This window comes from Diabrotica undecimpunctata, chromosome 7, assembly GCF_040954645.1.
Source record: "Diabrotica undecimpunctata isolate CICGRU chromosome 7, icDiaUnde3, whole genome shotgun sequence".
NCBI lineage: Eukaryota > Metazoa > Arthropoda > Insecta > Coleoptera > Chrysomelidae > Diabrotica > Diabrotica undecimpunctata.
Window position 1 is genome coordinate 67774263 of NC_092809.1, and position 20942 is coordinate 67795204.

Genomic DNA, 20942 nt, shown 5'->3' on the forward strand with positions numbered 1-20942 from the left:
AGAAAATTTGTCTTACTGTAAAATCGTGATGATTTTACTAGAAAATATAATGTTGTTTAATAATAATGAAGTTGTTTCGCTTTGCCTTCTCCATCGAGGTCGCAGTGAGACTGCTATCGTTATACCTTCTGGTATTTAATATTTTGCCGGTCAAGCAACAATTCCAAGAGTTATTAACTTGGTACTGATATCTCTGCTTCCCGATTTTAGCAAGCCATTAAAACTGCTACATTCATGCTTTCTATTATCCAACGACCAGCCAAACGATTATATATAATAGCCAAGGAAGGTTTTGGCAATTTAATAGGTTTTTTGTGTGTTAGAATATAATTTCTCCAAAAAAGTAAAGATTATCTATCCGCTATCCGGATTTAATCCATCGATTAAATATTAGAATACTATTGAGTAATGCTATTACATACCAGCAAAAAAAAACGGTATAATAGTCAGTAACGAGAAAACCAGATAAATGTTCATTAAAAGACAAAAGAGACGATGTAGAATAGGGCATATAACGTAACAATAGACCCATATAATTTTGAAAGGTTTGAAAATTTAAATCCAGAAGTGTAATACAAACTACTAAAATCAGGATATAAAAAAACAATGTAAGTAAAACTCACAAGAAAAGCCCCAGAAATGTTTTACGACCGGGAACTAATGCTAAGGTCAAACAGGAAAATAAAGATTGGATTTAATTTTTTTGCTTAAAACTTAGCATTGCCAGCTTGTATTCTGTTATTCTCTTTTGTAGTGTTTTTGTTAAAAGTGCTCTTAAATCCCAACTATTTAGGCTGATGAACCATTTTAAAGTTGTACTGGTCTATTAAAATATTATGTCCTATTCTGTTTCGTAGTGCTCTTCTTATGATAGCCATATATTTTTTTTATTATCGTTGATTTGGAGGACCCTTTTCTGCGCTTTTTCTATTGAATGTATTAATGTTTTTTTGTTACTAATAATTATACTCGCTACTATATTAAACTCATCCTCGAAAGTCCGTATAATCTGAATACCTTGATTATTAAACTGTGAGATTTTCTGTATTAGCTTTCAGGGCGATGCTTTCCAAAACGATCGTAAACACGATTGGAGATACGGCATCTTCCTGTTTGAGGTAACTGTACATTTGAAAGTAAGTTGACAGTTATTTCCTTAGGTATGCCTAGTTCTTCCATAGCATTTTAGTTACAATCTTATAATTATATCATATGTTTGTTTAAAATCTATAAATAACTAGCTTAATGTTTTTTATTCCCATTTCATTTCCCATAACATTTTTCATTAAGTATATAATGTTCCTAACTTCACATTAATCTTTCCTGATTTCACATTTGTGGTTGCTGTATGTCAAAGAAGACACCATTTTCCATAGCGGGTGCTATAATTCCAATGGGATAAAGTACAACCTACATATTTATTGCCAAAATTACTTTGCTGCTGTATCGAGTACCGTTTACTGGTATATGAATTTTGTTACGAATTTATCTTGTGTGCTGAACTCTATCAAATCTTTTACCGCGAATTGAAAAGCACCTTTATTTATAACATTTATTTTTAACGTTCTGTGGAATATTTTACGTTTATCTAAATAAGTATTTACTATAGTGTATAATAGTTGTAATTTTATTTTACTATTTGTATCTATATAGGTATAATTTATAATATATGAATTGTCTTATATTATACAAAATCATCCTATTTGTGTAAAGTGATATTTATGTGGCAATTAGTTGTAAAGTCATTAGTCTGTCCTGTCGTATCAAATTTTCCTGATAATTTTTGTAGACAAGCGGTTTAGTTTATGTAATATAATATCCCCAATTGTTCTCATAATATTTAGGTTTCAAAACAGCTGTTACCTACGCTAATTCATTCACCTTTTTAAAGCACTTTGTCCAGTTTTCTGTAAAAGCATATTTATTTTACTTGTAGATTACTCCTTGTTAAAATTAATTTCTTAGGTAAGCCTTGTTCGGCATTAGTATTCTATGGTTTCATTCTTATGATTATATCATGTGTTTGTTTAAAATCTATAAATAACTAGTTTAATGTTTAATGTTTTAACTGCCTAATAGTGAATAATTGATCAACGATTTATTAAGTTGTTCTAATTCCACACTAATGGTCTCCTATTTGATAGTTCACCTATTCACTCAATCGTTCCAGGTGTATTAGAAAAAATACTGTATATCCTAATTATTAATATATAGCTTATATATAGCTTTTACCGCTACAGTTCGTGCAGTACATTTTATCATCACTTTTGTGTATGAGTATACTTTTCAGCAAGTTGGTACTTGCTCTTACTTCTAAATTGACAGATCAGCTGTTTAACTGCCTGTACTGAACTTTCTTTTTCATTTTGCAAATATATATAAAAATTAATAAAAACCACTCTGACATACCGTTGATTGAAATATTGGATACCCTATACTATTTATTCAACGGAAATACTAAGATCACACGGGGAGAATATTATGGGTTATTTCTGGTTTGGTCAAAATTTACACTGAAATTACTAACAAGAGAGTGCTCTCACTTCCACATGTTGAAATTGATATATAGTACCAACAGATGCTAGTCATATACCACCAGCACTAATAAAATGGAAACTATCAAATTAATGTAAATTTCATTTAATTTCATTTAAGGAAACACACCTCAAAAATATTGAAAATAAATTAAAAATAGCTTAAGCGTTATAAAAGTAACAGAGCAGCAAAGCTCACAGCATGAGAATAGTGCCTCGTACTTTTATATAGAAATTTGTTGACAGACAAATATTTATTTTTTTATATACTAGGTTCTAAAAAAAGTGTACTCAAAACAAATAAATATTATCTAACAAGTGTTTTATTCCAGTTTCATATGAAAGCACCAGATATTAGATATTATAAATTTCGTCATAGGTGCAAATTTGAAATGAAAACCAAATGATAGAGCATATAGTGAAATATAAATATCTTAGCCCTCTATTGCCCGACTTTTTTGTAAACTTTTTTGTTTATAAAATGTTTTAATTTGTATATGTGCTCAAATATCCATTTACAACAACTATTAATTTTTTTAGATTTTTTAAATTTCGTTTGGGGAGAGTTTTGGGAGTGTTTACCAAAAACTAACGAATTAAGTTTTATACTTATTTATTATGCAATTCAAAAAAACAAATATTTGTAGTTGTAAAACATAAAGCAACTTTACATTTATCGCACATTACTTTAGAAGTATTACAGCATCCTGGTTTTTCGCATCTTCCCTTTTTTTCAGAAATTACTGGCCAGTGAAGGGTTTGGTCAAGCCTAACTTCCTTTGGTAGGACAATAGCAGTAGATCCTCTCCTCTGTTTTTTTACAATTTCGTTCTCAATTTCACTGAGCCTGGGACGTCCTTTGTTTTTGATCTGGTCATTGCTTGCTAACAGTACGCTACATAAGTGGTACTTAAACTGTAACAAAGGCAACTTCTTTTTAATTTCAAAGTAATTACAATCACGACAGCAAGGGTAATCACAATCACGAGGATGCAACAACCAGCTGTTAACAACAGCTAAATCTAGAAGGTGAAAAAATATTTTTAGATAACACTTTTTAGATCTTATGTCTGTTCGGTAAAAAGCAATTAGTGAATCCATAAGATCGACACCTCCAATAAATTTATTATAAAATTGCACTGAATTTGGACAGCATACAATAATTCTTGATTTTTGTTTCTTATTCTACATCTTGACTAACGAAGTAGGCTCAGAACCAACAAATGTACTAAGCAAATGAACCGGTTTATTATCGTACCACTTTAACGCTGTTTGTCTTATGCCATCTACTGTAGCGTGCTTTTCTTCTACAGTACCTCTGCTCTGTTTCTTTATATTCTTGTCATCAGAAAAATGGCAATAAGGCAATCTGTTTGGAAGAACAGTTCCCAAACATTGCAGTTCACGTTTTTCCATTTCAATCTGCAACTGAATGCTATTGAACCAGTTGTCAAAATATACTTTATAGTATTTGTTTGGTTTGACTATCTCACACAATCTTATTACTACATTACCGCTGGTGTCCACATTAGGCAAATGAAGAGGATGTTTAACAGTTCCTGTATATAATTCCCAGTTATAAACAATACCGTTGCTATCACACAAAACAAATGCCTTGTATCCCCATTTTTTGGGTTTGTTCTTCATATATTGTTTTAAAGAATGTGCCTCTTTGAATGGTATCATTTGTTCATCAATACACAATTTTTCACTCATTGGAATACTTTGAAAATTTTAAAATAGACCGTTGATGAATGGTCTAATTTTGTATAACTTATCATTATTGTTGACCATATTTTCGTTATTATTGAAATGCATTTTAGTTTTTATTTCTTCCCAGCGATTCCTAGATATAGTATCGACTATTTAAGCAACACGTGTTTCCTTCTGCCAAAATGATCTTGTCCTTGGCAAGCCATATATTGACATCAGTAGAACATATCCAATAAATTGGTTTAATTCTGCTAGTGTCATATTCAATGGTTTATTTATATTCTTTTGCAGTGCATACAAATTACTTTGTTCTACTATGTTTTCCAGCATATTGGTAGATATCATCTTTTTAAAATAATGTAGAGGGGATTCCGGTTCTAGTAATTTGCATGTTGGTGAATTACCTTTCCATTCTGGAATTGGAAATACTGTTCGGAAACCACTCTTCCACTGAATGTTTTTTACGATCATTTTTGACCTTTTGAGCACATTTTGTTCAGTGTGTTTTTCTGTTTTATCGGCATCGCCCTCATCTTCATCTTGGTCCAAATCTAAATTGGTATCCTGGTCTAAATTTGCTTCGTACAAATCATCTTCATTTTCCATTTTATTTGATCCTGGATCGATTGATATCTGAGTACCTCGAAAATTCATTATCACTTTCTTATTATCTAAGCAACATACCTGTTTTTTATCACAGTACTGAAACAACACAATAAAATAAACAAATGTCAACGGTAATAAATATCTAAATGCTGATATAATGCCTCTGTATGTATTTTAAAATATATTGTACACAATTTATAACAATAAATCACGATCGAAAATACAAGCTAATAAGGCAGTCATGTCCATTTGACATACTGTTAAACATTTCCATATAGGTTTTGTCATAGGTTCATCGAGTGTATTAAAATGTATAACCAAATGTTGCCTGAAATTAACAGAGGGCATACTAGAGTCGTAAATTGTTTTAAAAAAGTTTTCTGCATCAAAAACTCCTTTGTTGCCTTGAGTACACACGGGGCTATAGAGGGTTAAAATAGCTGTATTGAGCGAGGATAAGGTTATTGATGAGGAAAAAAAGACCTATCGCTGAGGAAGTGAGAAAGTAATTGGCAAACACAAAGAGCACTTTAATTACATTAAATGAAATATGCATTACAATCTATCATGACACACATATCTTGATACACATGAAACAAGACAATTAATAAACACGTTAAGAGAATCTTAAGAAATAATAACCAAAATTTAATTTTTAGTACACAAAAGAAATAATGATAAACAGAAGATACACAAATTAAAAAAACGTTATCCCCTTATTGTACGCAAGAGAGATACCTCTAGGAAAAATCAAAACGATCGAAAATATATACCAAAACAACACAATAAAAGTAAAAGTAGAAGAAGAACTAACCGACCCTATTAAAGGTGACAATGGGATAAGACAGGGATATTACCTGAGTCCTCTGTTATTCAACCTGATTATGGATGAAATAATAAAAAATAAGAATTAAAAAGGGATACCAAATGGAAGAAAAACAAATTAAAATAATCTGCTGTGCAGACGACGCAATACTACTCTTTCACAGTGAAAATGATTTACAACGTATGCTGCACCAATTTCATATAACCGCCAGAAAATTTAACGTGTTAATTTCCCCAAAAGAGACAAAATGCATGGTTACAAGAGCAAATTTACTAAGATATTAATTGGAGCTGGAAGGTCATATAATAGAACAAGTGTTAGAGCTTAAATATCTAGGCATCACATTATCTAGCTACGGAAAGCTCGAAACTAAAGTGGAAGACCCAGTGAATAGAGCAAACAGAGCCACAGGCTGCCTAAATGAAACATTATGAAGAAATAAAAATATCGGAAAAGAAACGAAAGGCAGAATTTACAAAACAGTCATCAGACCAATAATGACATACGCGGCAGAAACAAGATCTGACACAGAGATGACCAAAAAGATATGAAACAGCAGAGATGAAAACACTTAGAAAAATTGATGGTAAGACACTATGGGACAGAGCTAGAAGTACAGATATACGACGTAGACGCAAGGTGAAGAACATCAAGAAATGGAAGAGTAGAATGAAACGATCGTATAAGCCGAATGACAACAAATAAAACAATAAAGACGGCAAGAGACGGTTAACCCATAAGAAGACGATCAGTAGGACGACCACGAAAACAATGGAAAGGCAACTTACTGGAGGCACATTGAAAAACAGACAGAGTTATGTCTATATAAAAAGAAAAAGTAGAAGAAGAAGAAGATACACAGGATAAACATTAAAATAGTTGCAAGAAAGATAAAATAAATCAGTCATATTAATGTAGAATATCAGAGGACAGAGTGTTTAGAGAAAATAATGAATGTCATATTAATGTAGAATAGCAGAGGACAGAGTATTTGTCATAGCTTTGGACAAGTGCCCAATTGAAAAAAGAACACAGATCGTTCAAAAAAGACGGAACTCTAGAAAGAAAATAGAATAGATTTAAAAAAATAAAAGCATAAACATGTCTTTTTCTACTTTTTTAATATTGAAGATACGTAAGTAGAACATTGAATTAAAATGTAACCTTTGATATTTGTGATAAACCCATCACCTGAACAGTGGCGCCGATGTATGTAGTTAAGATTGTTTACAATTATTTTAACTGTTTATTTTTTTATTATCTATATATGAGTTGTGACAGATATCACAAACTTATTTATTTTCCACAAAGAGGCTCTTTAGAACCTAAAATTATTACTATACAAATCTGATTCGACATATCTTCAAAAAGTAATACACGGCATGTAAAATTTAAATTTTTAATAAAAAGTAAAAGATTACGCATTACTTATGGGGTTTAAAAAACGAGCCTTTAGGTAGATTGAAGTACTAATAAGACCACCGCAATCGGGCATACCCCGGGTAATGATTAATTAATTAATCGGCTAATTCTTCAGTCACCCCCTTAATATGATTTTGTCAAATTGGTCCTTTTTAGAACCAACTATTCTAATAACATATATCTATAACTGTTAAGGGGGTAAATCTAAAAATCAAGAAAGTTTACTTTACTTAAACTTATCAGACATATGAGCTAAACACGAATCTGACTAATTTCTAGTACAAGAAACACATATAGGGCCTAACCTAGGGTATTTGGTATATAGCTGATCGCTGAAAACCACATTATAGATATAGACATATTATTTCTATCGGAAAAAAAGCAAAGAATAACTCAAAGTAAGAAAGGACAAAACCAGTCAGCTGAGAGAACCTTTTAACGATTTTGAGCTTGGATCCACTATCTATATATTTAATGAAAAATAATACAAATACCGATATTGAGGACCTGAGCACAAAGCTTATTACGACATCTGGACCAAAAACACTACAATGGCTTATCCAGATGATGAACAACTGTATTCAAATTAGGAGATACCCAAAGTCTAGAGACATGCCAAAGTTGTTACCTTGCTTAAACCTGGCAAAAACTCCAACGACCACAAAAACTATCGGCCAATATCTTTATTTTGTCAGCTATTCAAAGTGATGTACATCACAAATACTAAATCAAAGATGGGTACGAAAAATATCGGGTATCAGTGGTGGTATTTTTCAATCTAAATGCCGCTTACGACACCTTAACTTACAGAATATTTTTTGAAAAACTATATGGTATCCCCTTAGATAACAAACTCACTTATAATTTCTGCGTATGCCTACACAAGAGAATATTTTTTATATCACTCAATGGTAAAAATAGCAGATGAAGAACGGTCTCGCTTGGGGTAGCATAAAGGCACCTACACTGTATAACATTTACACAAACGAATGATCCATACCGGTAGATACTAAGACTTCTATTATATAGACGATACACCTATTATTGCACAATAAAAATAAACTATGAATCAATTTTTAGCCAAAACCCCTAAAAAGCTCGTGTGTGTTCCTTCAATTTCCCTAACATAGACGCCTTCACAAAACTGAACATCCAATAATGTCATGAAATTGTTGAACGTAGACTCCCTATAAATTCCTTGAAAATAGTTTGTATCGCACGGGGTCAGTCACAGATTATTGTTTAAAACTAAAAGGTAAATTGAGGACCAGAAATAATATTGTTCGCAAGCTTGTCAGCTAAAAATGAGGTGCACATCCTTCCGCCCTTAAAACATAGACGCTTGCACTATATGCATCTGCTGCCGAATATACCTTGTTAGAAAAATTATTATATTATTATGTTAGACATATTTATTTTGAGATAAACTTTTATCGAGATATCATATGTTGTACATGAATAAGACCAGAACTAAAATAATAAAAAAGCTTTATACAAGATATCGCAGAAGATTGGATGAAATAAAATTAGTTTTTATTAATCGGATGCTTACATAAAACGTACAAAGACATACTCACGTAAACAAAATATATTACGAAATTTTTGTAATTAAAAAAAACATCGAGTTTGGCATTGAACTAATAAAATTATATTAAATAAAAGAACAACATTTTTAAAAATGCAGACAAAATAAAATTTCCTATGCAACCGAATATTACATTAAATAATAAGCCCAAATCCTTTTGTATCTATATACCTGTTTTTAAAGAACCAGTTACCTTTCAGTACGTAGTTATATCAGGTAATAAGATATCCTCTGTTACTCGGTGTAATGCGTATTAGATTACACTGTCTACGAACAGTAGATAAAAATAAGGAGCCCATATGAACCGTTCAGGGTATATGTTGAAAATATACGGTATAATCACACAGTTGCCAAACTCTCAGAGCTTACTTAAACCGATAAACGTATGGTTCAAATATACATTGAAGAAGATCTGTACGACCCCTATAATATATACACGTGAACTAAACGATATACATTTATGATACAGGGGTATTTACGGGCTCCAAAAAATTTTTATAAATTATTAAACTCTACATGTTGACGAATCGACAGAACCAATATTATGGAATGGTCAAGTGAGCTCCGTATATCGGTATCCACTTGACCACGGAGCTCAATTGAACCTGAATTTTAACATGGGCGGAGTCCACTTTATGCCGTAGATATATATATATATATATATATATATATATATATATATATATATATATATATATATATATATATATATATATATATATATATATATTGTGACAATTAGGGTTTATAGAAAATAATTTATAAGTTATATACTACATAATATTAGATATTTGGTTGTTTTAAATAAGTTATATACTAGAGAATTTAATAAAAATATATTTATGTGAGGGCATTTTTAAGAAATTAGCATATAATAATTGTAAAAAGTTGTATTTTAGTAGTTATGATTTTGTAGATATTTTTAAGTGAGCCATGTGACTAGGCAACACACTATACCCTCCATTCCTAAGTGTCATTTTAAGAATTTTACGAATATAAGTGGGGTTATATTGTTTGAAATGTGTATTTTATTAAATTAGAGTGTTAGTTACTAATTTGAATGTTTATTCTGATCTGAAAAGCCTAAATGTCAACAAAATTATCAATGGAACATTAACGAATTCTCCAGAGTGCAGAGTGTGACCATTGTTTACAGTCGAACATTCTGGAATAATGATTATGTCGGTGGATGGAACAGATATTTTTTCGAGAACATCTATATCGAAGAAATAGAACGGGATGGAACATGATCTCTTACCAGATGGTTCTGGAATATCCAAAAAAGATATAAATACCCGTGATTTGGATTCAAGATGGAAGTTTTTAGTCAGAAGTCAGGCCAGTTCATTATGAAAGTTAATAGACACATTTAGTTAGTGAATAGTGAAGTAAATTGTTCAGAATTTTCAAGAAGTCAGTCAGAAAAGTTTAGTAAGAAATATGAAAGTTAGTTGGAGTCAGTGAATCAGGTACAAATAGTCAAATTGTTTAATATAGTGAGTTAAATGAAGATTAAAAATTATGCATATATTTCATGCACATTTATAATTATACACAAATAATTATTGAAGATTATAAAAGTATATTAGAAGAATATTGGATGGACATTGAAAGGAATTAAAATTATATTATGATTGGAGATTAGTATAAATCAACTTATAATAATTGGATATTGGTATATTGAAAAGAAGAATAAATATAAATGGTGTTTGCTGGTGGTGTATAAATGCTGGTGAAGAAAACTATATCTTAAATTGGTAGAAGCTGATAATTGGAAAAAGTAATTTCACAAAAAACAAGGATAACTGAAGTACGAAGACATTCAGTGGTGATTAGAATCTATATAGTGGAAAACAGTTCATTTAGGCATTCAGTGAAAGAAAGGTACAAAATTTTGTTAATATAATTTAGTTAGTGTTATAACAATTTCAATTTTAAAGATAGTTTTTTTTAAATTTAACATTGTCTATAGAATTTAATTAGTTTTATAAGAACATCAATTTAAAGATAGTTTATTTTAAATTTACATTGGCTAGGTTAGATATATATGTGTGTTTCATAATAGTTATAATAAAGATAATTTAAAAAAGTACTTACAAACTAATTCTTTGAGAACCGCGATAAAAACCCTATATTATTAAAAATACTCATTGCTCATCATTCAAACAAACAACACATCATAACAATATATATATATATATATATATATATATATATATATATATATATATATATATATTGTTATGATATGTAAAATCGAGAAAAATATTGGGTTGAATAAAATATTTCAAAGTTCAAAAACATTAAAATAATTCAGATAAGTAGGATAATAACCAACAAACATTTCGAAGAAGGAAAGTTTTTAAATTCTTGGATTACCTGTATTAAACAAAATGTAAGCTATGCATAAATTATTTTTTGTTATACTTGAGTGACCCGCATAATTTTAAGTGAAATCCAAAGACAATTGAACCGGGTTTTCCAAATACATTAATGCAGTGATTAGAGACAATAGAAGAGATTTTAGAAAGAGGTTTTGTTAGTTTTTAAGAATTATAGAAAAATATTATTTGTAAATAAGTTTTAGGAAATTTTATAATTATAGGTAAAAATTTGTTTGTTATCGAAATGAAAAAATGGGGGAATTGTGACGAGTTTTGATTGGCGGAGATTGAAAAAGGTGGGATAGGTATGTAGGAATAAAAGTTTAGCTAGATTGAGGAGAGAGAAAAGATAATCAGTTGGTTTTCCAAGTCTGTAAGACGAACAGTGATTGTTCTCTGGCGGTTCCCGAAATGTAGCAAGCAGTAGTGTTGAATGTTAGTGAGTTTTTGTGGAGTTAGTGTATCTGACAGAAGCTGAAGCAGCAAAATATTGTAAGTCATATTTCTCTACTTATATTCCAAGAGTCACTGTTCAGGCCAACGAGAGATTCAGTTTATCGTAAAGAGAAGTTATTCCAAGAGTCATTTTTCACTCGGGCCAACGAGAGATTCAGTTTATCGAGAGGAGAAAGGCTATCATAATTTGAATAATTTGTGCTTTTGAAGGAGATCATTAAGGACGATATACTTGCAACAATCTGTTGTAAGATTGCTGATTACATAGGGAGCGGTTGAGAGGAGATAATATAGTCTACAAGGAACAAGGATTTGGACCGCTCATCATCAGAGAGAGATATTTTTGTTTTCTGCAGTTTTTTTTCTTTTATTGATAACACAATTTTACCCTTAATTTAGAAAGGATATAGATATTTTGATTAGGCGAGTTAAAATAGTTTGGGATTTTGAGATTTCAATTAATATTGTTTGTACCATTAATTTTGATTGTTCACGTACGTAGAACAAAATTTTGAGAATCATTATATGAGATTTGTTTATTGAAAACTTTTGAGTGTGAATTATTTCATTATTTTTATTTCAATATATAGTGTTAGATCATATGTGTTTTTTATTATTCCGGCATTCTTTGGACCTTACCTTTCACATGTAATAGCATAGATATTGAAGCACGAATTTAACCCTGAGATAAAAGAATTAAAAATTGTGATAGAGTCATAATCATATCATTTAAATAATTTTAATTAATTAATCAAAAAAATTAATTAGCTAATTATTGCTTGGCGCACCAAGACTTTAAATATCACAATAATATATATATATATATATATATATATATATATATATATATATATATATATATATATATATATATATATATATATATATATTCTAAACTTCGCAAAAAAACACTTTTATGACATTGTGTAGGCTTATTAAGGAAAAATTTCAGTACTAGTATAAAATATGGGTATTTTAATAAATTATAATAATATTTACATATCTATAAGCAAATAAAGTTCATCCAGTTGTAACTTATTTCAGTGAAATTTTTTCAAATAACTAAATCTTTATTTTTTATTTTTTAAAAAGGAGTCCTTGGGACTCTGTCTGAAATTGCACCTCACCGGTTACGGGTTAAACATTTTCCTTCCAAAGAGTACTACCGCACAAGTATATCACTCGCATTTATATACCGTAGCGAAAGTGATATCAAATAGATATCCTCTTTAGAAGTGTAGCATCCAAAACTATTATACAACATATAATAAGTTTCAACAACACCTTTATTTATTATTTGTTGTTAATTAATAAGGACAACATAGATTTGTTTAAAATAGTTTGAATAATTAAATATAATTTAAAATAATTAACAAATTAGTATAAAATACTAATTAATATAACTAAAACAAATTACATTTGCCTAAATAGTTTCGGCATCGTGTATTATATAACATAAACTCAACAGGTTCGACATTTTTTACACATTCCAAATATTCCGTTTTATCTACCGGAGCATATTAATTTGAAACGATCGTTCGTAGGAATTCAGGTAGCTATTTAGTCCGTAAGCATAACCATTTGTATCGGATTGTACAAAGAAATTTTTTATAACAATTTAAGAGCATCATTTAGATGATATCTTGATATCAATAAGCAGGCTGCGTAAGACCACCGGTACAAGGAATTTTTAGTATTCTGAAATGTTCGTTAACTGGTGCCCTTTTAAAACTGTGAGAACTGGTAAAACATGTGGAAAAAATCTTTTAGACACACAAAAATGTGAAAAATATTTTGTTAAGAGGGTTGTAACGAGCACCTGCTTAATCCGTTGCTATACATTTTTTTAATTAAATTTAACGAGTGTCGTGTTAAGGGGGAATATTTATGATTTCTTTTTAAAAGTGTACAAAAAATCAAAATAACATTTTAAAACATTCCTTGAAACTGAATAATTTTGAAAACTCCCACAAACAATGTTCATGAAACAAGGTTTATATTAACGAAAGGGATATAATACGTGGCTTATGTTTTACAACCTGTCTTACCAGTCTATCTTGGTACAAGATCTATCTATCGATATCTATAAAGAAATAATCTTGATACTTCATGAATTTAATTATTGTGCTAAAGCTCAGTAGATTTATTGTAATGAAGGATACCAAGAATTTTTATTTCACAAAATTGTTATCTTTTATAAAAATTTAAAAATACTTTATGTAAACATATTCAATATATAAAAATATTGAAAACTACGTTTCGTTATAAATAAACTACATAATATTTTACCTGTTGCTTGTGAAGTTTGCAGTTTAATATATCTTCTAAAGTGACCTCTTCTTTTTTTGTTTAATAAAAATTTTTAAATACAAAAAATATTATTTAACGACTTTTTTCTGATATCATGGATCTACACTTTTTACTTTCCACGATGGCAGACATTATCCAAATCACCAGTCATTTTGAAAATTTTGACAAAAAAACAAACAATTACATCTGTACATGTACAATCGTTACTGCCAAGTAGTTACTCTACTGACAGTAAGCCAGAATAAGGTTTAAAGTGTAAGTGGGTGTATCGACTTTTACGTAAACGAAATCTGGTTTGTGCAATGGTTCTTTAGATTTGGCGACCACTGTATCTATTAACTTACATTTTTAACTACATTGTTTAATTTTGTAGTATTCTTTGGATTCTACCCCACATCGTCTGATATTTATGTAACTTGTCGATAATATCCTTTTCTTCTACATAACTTATGTTACATCCCAAAAAGTGTGATGCTTGTTTATTTATTATTATCTTGGTTCGTACAAGGTAATTTCCTTTAAAATATATAACTTTCGTCTTTTTAACTGATATTTTTAAAAAATTTTATTTCAAAATTTTTAGTAAAAGGTATAAATAAAACACCCAAACGGGCTATACCACAAATACAGAACGTTTTCGGAATGTAAATTTTATCATCAGTGTAACCTGAAAGTAATTAACCACTTTTTTTAAAAAGAACGTACCTAAGATTTAAAATGTTGACTAAGGTTATGAAAAATGTGGTTAATACTTACAAAGTGCACATGCTGTGAGCCACTAAAATATATGGGTAAAAACCCTTTAAATGATATAAATTTACAAATATGTTACATTATATACTATTAAAAATTAAGATGTCTAAGTTACCGTTGGAATTGGTAACATGGCAACGTATGGCTCTACATCGGTTACTTGGTCCTGAGACAAAGTGTCTTTGAGGACCTGTTGATAACAACTGATAAAAATGACAATATTGACATGTTAGGACAGATGTCGGAACAAATCAGTCAGTGCAACTTACGGTAGTTGTCTAAAATGACAGAAGCCAGCATTATTTAAAATTAAATAAATTATAATTGTAATAATATAACAGTATCAACCATCAACGTTGTAGTCTGTAATGTGAATTTGTCTTATATTTATGTTGAAAAACATTGAAAAATTTGTTTTATAAATTAATTTAGATTTTAAATGAATTGAAATTCTGAATTTAAATTCAGAGCTAATTATTTCACTTCCCCTTCAAAATTTTATCATCTCCATACATCTTTATGTGTTTAAGCACATATCATCACATTTTCATACCGTTTTCACTACACTTTATTTTACTTATCCACTTTTCCTCAAGGTTTGGTTCCGGATCTCTGGACACTTCAGCCCCTTGTAGAGTCTTTTCTCCATTCTTAATAATATTAAAACATCACACAACTTCAGTAAATTTAACAGAGCCACCTTAAAACCCAACTACTCTTGCAGTTTTTACATATCGTTACAATACACATCAAAACCCTATTAACTTCATCTACCTACCTCAAACTTAAACTTATAACTCATCCTTTTTATATTTCTCAGGTACCAAATGTTCTTTTTAACATGTAGGGCCTTTTTCTTTTCCCTAAGTTATAACTTGAGCAATGTTTGAACAATACAATACTAAACCACCTATCAGCCATCAATTTTCTGTTTATATTGCATACTGGTTAACACACAAAACAACTTACCATCTTTACCCTTCAAACCGAACCAGCAATTTATGCTCATGAACTTATAACTTAAAAAATCTATTACATTTACCAGGTACCAAATGTTGTTTTTTGACATAGAGGGCCTTCCATGCTTAAGTTGTAAGTTAAGCAATACATGAACATTACATTACGAAATCATTCTGTTCATATTCAAATTTCATCTTAACAGTAAATTCAAACATATCATTTACTATATCACTCCTCAACAATAAATTTTATAGAACCATCTTCCTACATAATATGTCTTTTTCACTATTTCCTAGGTCCCAAATGTCTTATAACATACAGGACCTGTTGTTATAATCTTTACTTAAGGACAATCAAATTAAGACACATGTATAGTTGGTTGACTATTGATACCTACAAAATTTCATGTATTCCAGTTTATCTAAATTAATTTATAAAACAAATTTTTCCATGTTTTTCAACATAAATATAGAACAAATTTACATTACAGACTACAACGTTGATGGTTGATACTGTTATATTATTACAATTATAATTTATTTAATTTTAAATAATGCTGGCTTCTGTCATTTTAGACAACTACCGTAAGTTGCACTGACTGATTTGTTCCGACATCTGTCCTAACATGTCAATATTGTCATTTTTATCAGTTGTTATCAACAGGTCCTCGAAGACACTTTGTTTCAGGACCAAGTAACCGATGTAGAGCCATACGTTGCAATGTTACCAATTCCAACGGTAACTTAGACATCTTAATTTTTAATAGTATATAATGTAACATATTTGTAAATTTATATCATTTTAAGGGTTTTTACCCATATATTTTAGTGGCTCACAGCATGTGCACTTTGTAAGTATTAACCACATTTTGCATAACCCTAGTCAACATTTTAAACCTTACGTTCTTTTTAATTAAAGTGGTTAATTACTTTCAGGTTACACTGATGATGGAATTTACATTCCGAAAACGTTCTATATTTGTGTTATAGCCCATTTGTATGTTTTATTTATACCTTTTACTAAAAATTTTGAAATAAAAATTTTTTTGTGATACATGATATACAGCCAGCTACAGGAACTTAGTTTCCTAGTGGATGATATTTTTAACTTTTAGTCTGACTTTTAGTCGGTTCATTGAGTAGCTATTCAGTTACCACAGAAGGGCCCAAGCTCGGATAAAATGTGGATGGTGATTGGCAAGGTTAGCAACCGACCAATAGTAAAAACTAATACTGCTCAAAGAAATAATGTACAGCCTCGGAACCAGATTGATAATATGAAGACGACGACGGTAAGAAAAAGGAATAAGCGAAAAATCTCTCAGAGATCTCTCAACTCGAGGGACCAAGAAATAACCTAAGTGCTAAAAGAGAAACAAATATACATTTACGCTGTCCAGAAAACGAAAAAAGGAAGTAAAAGGACAATTAAAATTAGGTAAACACATACTAATCTACAGTGGAGAAGCAAAAGAAAACAGGGCCAAAGAAGTAGCAGCCTTACATACTATTACAAAAAATGTAGAAAATCACATCAAAGAGTGTCAATATATATCATAAACGATTAAACAGCAAAAAAACAACAAGGAAAAAGGAAAACCTGAACATTATTGGGGTATACGGCCCAGAAAATAACAAGCCTCAAACAACAAGTGAAATGTTTTATGACGAATTCCAACAAGTAGTAGATCAAGTCAGAGGGAAGATGATAATATTAGGGGATTTTAACGCTCGAATAGGCAATCAGGTAATACCTGCACGAATAATCAACTGCACGAATGACGAACTTAAAATAAACCATAGATTTTTGACCAAAAATATTAACACAAATATACATTCAATATTACTTGTGAACAAAAATCTATGATAGATTATGTTGTAACCAACATTACAAAAACATTGCAATAAATCTACAAAAAGTTAAAAAAAATCGAATTAGGACAAAAAAAAATAGAATAATGAACCTTGTGTTAGTAACTGCATGTGTTTTAAAATATTTCTTTTTCATATGAAAATTGAAAATAATTACACTATTAACCTTTAACTACGGGCTACGGTGTACTCAGTACACCAGTCGCACTAAATTGGCCGCTATTTCTGATAAGCACTGGTTGCCCACGTGTCCCTCTACCTAACCTATCTCTGATGTGTCAGCTATAAACCTCAACAGTTGTAAAATTGATTGCTTCAGAGATAGACTGACGGTTGGAAAAATTCAGGAGAAGTTTACCAGTGGTGTATGTATTACACCAAGCACCTAGTTATGTAAGTAAATTTTGTGAGATTTATATTACGTTTATCTACTAAAAAATAGCATTATTAATGTATAGCGACTTATATGTAACAAAAGCTAGACATTTTGCAACGTTTTGAATAAAAGAATTTGTAATTTGTTATTAAAATTTTAATAAAACTTTCATTTTATTATAATAAAACTAGTTTTATGATAATACATTTGATCAAATATTTTATTTTAGCATTTTTTCATAACTTAATATACCGTTATCTATTTGGATATTTGTGAGTACCTATTATTGGACTATTTAACGACCTTCTAGATGTTTTTGTGGTCTTGTTTTTTCATGTTCTTTCTTCCATAGCAATACAGTCATGTCTCTTTGAAATATTAATTAGAAATAAATAATAAAAATTACAAACGTTGCCTCTATATATTTCTCGTAACGTTAATAAATCAAGAGGTACTACAAAATATTTACTTTGCAGGGATCGTGTACCAGTAAGAAATCCCCAAAAACTCTCAGAAGATGATCTTAGAGCTATGGCTCAAGCTACATTTGAGGAAGAATCTGATGAAGATGTTGGTGGAGACCCAGATACTTCAGATGACGAGCTAATAGAAAAAACGGAGCACGACACTGAATCAGAAGTTGATCTGAATGACGAAAATCAATATACGATTGACTCGGACACAAACAGTAACATTGAAAACAGTTCAGATCTTGATGAAGACAATGATTATTTTATAGCAAAAGACAGAAAAACTAAATGGTATAAGAAATCTTTTCTTAGTAAATTTACTAAAACTCCTTCAAAAAATATTGTCAAGATATTTCCTGGGCCAACAGTTTGTGCGAGAGATGTTACTACGAAACTAAGTGCTTTTGAAAAACTCTTTACAAATGAAATCATAGAAAATATAGTTGAATGTACACATTTGCAGATTGCAAAAATGCGATTAAATTATGAACGGCCAAGACGGGCTAAAGATACGACTAAACAGGAAATCATGGCATTATTAGGATTATTATTTCTTGCAGGGACTAAAAAACAAAATCATACACACTTCCTCGAATTGTGGACAAAAGATGGTACCGGCTCAGAAATCTTTCGAGCCTGTATGAGCGCAGATCGATTTTTATTTTTGCTTGCTGCTCTTAGGTTTGACAACAAAGATACTCGAAAGGACCGATAATCAATTGACAAACTTGCTGCCATTCGCTTTACTCTTGATACGTTTATGAAAAACTGTAGCAGCAACTATTCCTTGGAAGAAGAAATGAATATCGATGAAATGTTGATACCTTTTAGAGGTAGATGCAACTTTGTGCAATACATTCCAAGTAAACCTGCAAAATATGGCTTAAAAGTGTTTGTGTTATGTGACGCGCAGACCTTTTATGTCACCAATTTTAAGGTGTATTGTGGTCAACAACCGGAAGGGCCCTACAAAAAATCTAACACACCAACGTATATTACCCATTGCCTGCTTCAACCTTGGAAAGGTAAAAACCGTAATTTAACATGCGGCAATTGGTATACGAGTTATCCGTTGCCAATTGACCTTTTGAAGGGAAAGATAACGATGGTTGGCACACTTAAACGAAATAAAAGGGAACTACCTCCAGAGTTTTTACCAAGAAAAAACACACCAATTGGATCATCCACTTTTGGTTTTCAAAAAGAAGTTACCATTGTATCCTACACACCAAAAAAAAATAAAGCTGTCATTCTCCTATCTACCATGCACAGTAATTCTAAAGTAGATCCCGAAACAGGAAAACCAATGATAATTTTAGACTATAATTCACATAAAGGAGGCACTGTAGGAGGAGGAGACACTGTAGACAAAATGTGCAGTACCTATTCGGTATCCCGAAGAACACGAAGATGGCCAATGGCATTGTTTTTCAACTCCTGAATATTGCCGGAATTAACAGCCAGATTCTGTACAATGCTGCCAACATCGACAATCCTCAAAAATATAGAAGAGTTTTTCTAAAAAAATTATCATTGGCATTGATAATAGATAGATAGATAAGACCTCATCTTTCTGAGAGGGCGGAAATACAGAGTTTACCTCTGGATTTAAAAATATTCTTGAAGAAATACAAAAACGTACAAGACGACGACGATGAAGAACCATCAGCAAAAAAACGGGGGAGGTGCCATTGTTGTGGAAGGAGCAAAAATAGAGTTACAACAATATCTTGCAACAAATGTAATAGAATGGTTTGTAAAGAGCACTCTGTTACAATTTGTGCAAATTGTAATTTAGTAGACGCAAACGAGGAAGAAAACGAAAGTGAATAGCACACATATTCTCAAATATGTTCATTTGTGAATGATTATTTACTCCTAGTTTTTAGATTTATATACTAGTTTTATAATATTTTTAATGTTAAGCTAATATACAAGAATCTCAAGAAGGTTATTTTTAGAGAAAAAGAAGTGGTTGAGTTTTTGTTCTTATATTTGTTGCTAATCTTTATATTTTCGTTATGTATTATTTTTTATGTTAAGACATTCTCTTAAATATATGCCTACATTTATTATATACAATATATGTACTAAAAATACCTAGTTGTGGCTTTTATTTGCGTTTTTAGTCGGTGGTGTACAGAATACACCGCGTACGTAGTTATGACTAATGGAGGGGCGCCCGTAGTTAAAGGTTAAATAGCAAATTGGCAGGGATAAAATTAATAGATATAATTTAAATTTAAATGAACTAGTTAGATTATATTCAATGTATTAACTGTACATGGTCTGAAAAGAAGCAAAATGTGTTAAAGGTTAGATATGTATAAAAAAATATATAAAAAGACACTGGATATGGGTTGAATAATAAATATAACTTAGCTCAGATAATTTTAACAATATAAATGAATTTTCAACACAAACATGCTTTTTATATATCAAGGATATTTACAAAAAATTATTCCCTTTCTCTTTTAAAGTATAGCTGACATGACTGAAGTCAAAAAGTAGCCAACTAACAGATATACTTATTCGACTGAAGTGTGGAGTAGAAATTTATATGTGCTCTATCATCTCATAGAACATAATAGGATCTGAATAAAGGAATTAGAATAATTAGTGAAAATGAAAATTAGACTTTAGATGACACAATATTTAGTAAACCAAAAGTTGATC